The 3,917-nt window shown below is 39.5% G+C and overlaps 1 non-coding gene across 1 annotated transcript; it reads left to right on the forward strand.

The window, feature by feature from the left end:
- The first annotated feature begins 1,629 nt into the window (after positions 1–1,629).
- On the forward strand, positions 1,630–1,736 carry LOC131241831 (small nucleolar RNA R71). The gene has a single exon (XR_009169399.1). It is a non-coding gene; the product is annotated as a small nucleolar RNA R71 (small nucleolar RNA).
- Positions 1,737–3,917: the final 2,181 nt, after the last annotated feature.

Below are 3,917 nucleotides of genomic sequence, written 5' to 3' on the forward strand. Positions count from 1 at the left end.
GCAAAGGTTTTAGGTCAAGCTTCGACGACTTGAGGTTAGACGGTAGAGGCACTACATCAGTTTGGGGCAACTCTTCAAATTGTGGCCTCCACCGGTTAACTTCAAGTACCAGTGCAGTATCAAGCAAGGCACACATCTCCCTAATCATGTCATCATCAAAATCATGGGAGTGGGCCAGGCACGTCTCTAGAGGGTCAGAGGATAAGGTCAGAGGTGTCGTATCTTCCACTAAAGAGTCAATCATGTTAATGTCGTGGAAATCGTCATCCTCTAAGTTTCTGCGGTTATTGAAAAAGATGTTTGACTCCAATGTCATATTTTCAAAAGACATAGTCATGACACCATTCCTGCAATTGATAATTGCATTTAAGGTGGCAAGGAATGGGCGACCAAGAATGACGGGGATCTGAGTGCTCATGGTATTGATGGGTTCGGTGTCCAGGATGATAAAATCTACAGGGTAGTAAAATCTATCAACTTGGACTAACACATCCTCAATTATCCCTCTTGGTACACGAACAGAGCAATCAGCGAGTTGTAGGGTGGTTAGGGTGGGTTTTAATTCACCCAAACCTAACTGTTTGTATACCGAGTAGGGAATCAGATTGACTCTTGCTCCTAAGTCAAGAAGTGCATGATCAATTCGATGGTCCCCGATTACACATGATATGGTTGGGCTACCGGGATCTTCGAATTTCTGTGGCATGTCTTGCTTTAGGATGACACTCACTTTCTCGGTCAAGAAGATCTTCTTTTGAATATTTGCCGTCGTTTGGTTGTGCATAGGTCCTTCAGGAATTTGGCATATGAAGGTATCTGTTTTACGATATCAAGTAAAGGAATGTTGACTTTCACTTGTTTCAACACCTCTAGGATATCCTGAGAGTTAGAGAGAGGTTTTGGTGCGACCAACCGTTGGAAAAATGGAGCAACTGGCTTTTCTAGAAGTTCCGGTTCTAATTTTTGTGGGGTCTCACTAGATCCATTATTGTTGTCCTCTTCTGGTTCTTGAGGCTTTTCGGGCCTAACCGGAAGGGTTTTATCAATGATCTTCCCACTCCTAAGAGTGGTGATGGATTTAGCGTGCCCCATTTGATTTGAAGAAGCTTTGAGGGGTAACAGTTTGTTCATTTCTCCAACTAAAGTTTGGATGATTTTTCCAACCAGGATTGTACGTATTAGAGATTGGTCCATTGAAAGGTCTTTGATAATTATTTACGGCATTTGGATTGCTCATTCAACACTTCTTGAAAGGCGGGTATTGTAGGACAATTTTCAGTTGTATGAATGTTGCAATCACAGATGCCGTAAACAATTTCATTAACCTTATCCTTCTTTCCTTCCATGGCCTCAACTTTCCTTATGAGCATAGTCACTTTACACTTGAGATCATCCTCTTCTTTCAAGAGATATAACCCACCTTTCTCCTTTAATTGAGTCGGCCTAGACGTGGTGTTTGACTTTGGGTAATAGTCCCATGATTGTGTTTTTTCAGCAAGACTAACGAGGTAATCCCATACCTCGTCAACATTTTTATTAATGAATTCTCCATTACACATTGTCTCAACCATTTGGCGCATAGAAGATGTCTGTCCATCGTAGAAAAAATTTGTAATGCGCCACGTTTCAAAGCCGTATTGTGGGCACGAACTGACCAAATCCTTGAACCTTTCCCAACATTGGTAAAACGTTTCATCCTCCTTTTGAGTGAAGTTCATGATTGCTTTTCTAAGGGTAATCGTTTTATGATGTGGAAAGAATTTCTTTATAAATTCCCTTTGCATATCATTCCATGTGCCAATGGATCTAGGACGCAGTGAATGTAACCACGCCTTAGCCTTCTCTTTTAAGGAAAAAGGAAAGAGTCTCAGCCTGACTGTGTCCTCAGACACATTTTGAAAATATAAAGTTGCTCTGATCTCATCAAACTCTTTCAAATGTAGATATGGTTCTTCAGATTCAAGCCTATGGAAGTTAGGAAGGAGTTGGATAACCCCTGGCTTGATGTCCATATGTCCTGTATTTTCAGGAAAAATCATGCATAAGGGCGTACTCACCCCCGCTGGTTGTAGATAATCTCGTAAAGTACGAGGCGGGGGTGCTTGATGTACCTCATTCTCATCCTGAATGTCCTCCACCCTGGTTGAGGTAGAAGAGGTTGGTTCTCAGCCATTACTTCAGTTAGCTTAGGGGATTTCGAGTGGTGTCTAGTCCTGTGATGGATAGTCAACCCCTCAACCAATCCTCCTTCAGTCAAGAGACGTCGAGTGTTGTCACGGGCCCACTTGGGCATGAAACACTCGCAGCCCTCAATCAAATTCGAAATGAAAAGAAAATCTAGAAAGAAAGAGAGAGTTGGAAAGAAATTACCAAATTGAAGTCCCTAAGTTAAAGACTGAATTAGAAATTTCTATCTTAAAGGCCTACAAAATATGAAAGTTAGTTTCTAAATAAAAATTCTATAAGTAAAAAATTAGGAAACAAAATTAGATTCTAAAAGAGTTAGAATTAGAAAGTTACTAAAAACAAAAATAGAAAGTTAATTTCTAAAAAGGGAAATAACTAACCTAGTTTCTAAAAACAAAAGAGGAAAGTTTCTAAAAATAAACTATTTCCTAAAAATAGGAAAATACTGGAATTGGAAAATTTCTAAAATTTAAACCCTAATTTTAAAAGTAGAAAAAGTAGAGAAATTAGGAAAGAATTACCAATTTAGAAACTTATGTCAGGATCCTACAAAACAAGAAAAACAGGTTAGTTTCTAGAGATCAGAAAAACCTAGACCTATAGTTAGAAAAATCCTAATCTTAAACTAATTCTAAAACTAATTAATTTCAGAAAATTTTAATCGTCAGTCCCTGGCAACGGCGCCAAAAACTTGTTCACTTCCCAAGTATAGGGTTGTGATGTAGTAATAAACTCGATAAGACTGAGGGCGAATCCCAAGGGACTGATACCTATACATTATCTGAAACTAAGTAGAACTAGAACTGGACTAAGATGTAATCTAAATCAAATAGAATTTAAGGAATAATTATCGAAAACTTAAACAATTCAGGGAAAAGAAACTGGGGATTCAGAGGATCCACTTGTAAAGATCAGGGAGATCTTATGCCATCACCATGAAAATTAAACTGAACTTCTTTTAATATAGTTTTAAAGAGACGAAAGATATATGAATTAGAATGGATTCCAACATCAAACCATGCTCAGGAGGAAAAGCAACCAACAGAATTAAACTAATTACCAACCACTCAACAATGCATGAAGGTTAGGAAGGATACCGTCATCCAACCATGCCCATGAGACGATGGTGAACAACAGGGCTTCCTGACGTCATAAACATCAAAAGGATAGAGAAATACTTGAAGCCATCGCAGATCTTATTGTAATTTCAGTCATAACAAACCATTAAAACAAACTGAAAGTATTCCTCTTAATTGAACTAAAATCAACATCAATCAGTCTAGCATAAATCAAAGGCATAGAATCAGTCCCATCACGCCACAAGCTTCCCCTCTTAGCCCCAGCTAAGAGGTTTAGCCTAACATGATGAGGCTAGAACACATAAAAAAAATAAAACAAAATAAAAATCTCCAAGAGAACAACTCTCCCTGTCTCTGACCTCAAGTTCTCCTTCAATCTCCTCAGATGCCTCCCGTCCTCTAAAGATGCTCCTTACGTTCCCTTCTCTCTCTTTTTGTAGCTGGAGAAGGTCGGTCGGTTGTGGAGCAAGTTGCGTACACAACAAGAAAAAGACGCAACTTCTTACGCCTGGCTCGGTTCTTGGGTCGGTGGGGTGGCTGACTTTGAGATCTGAGCTATTCAGACTCCTTAGAGGTAGTCATTTACCCTATGCGACGAATTTAGATGGTCCAGATTGTCCAGCCGATCATCACCATGATCACACAGCGGCT

This window comes from Magnolia sinica, chromosome 3 (genome assembly GCF_029962835.1).
Source record: "Magnolia sinica isolate HGM2019 chromosome 3, MsV1, whole genome shotgun sequence".
Classification (NCBI taxonomy): Eukaryota; Viridiplantae; Streptophyta; class Magnoliopsida; order Magnoliales; family Magnoliaceae; genus Magnolia; species Magnolia sinica.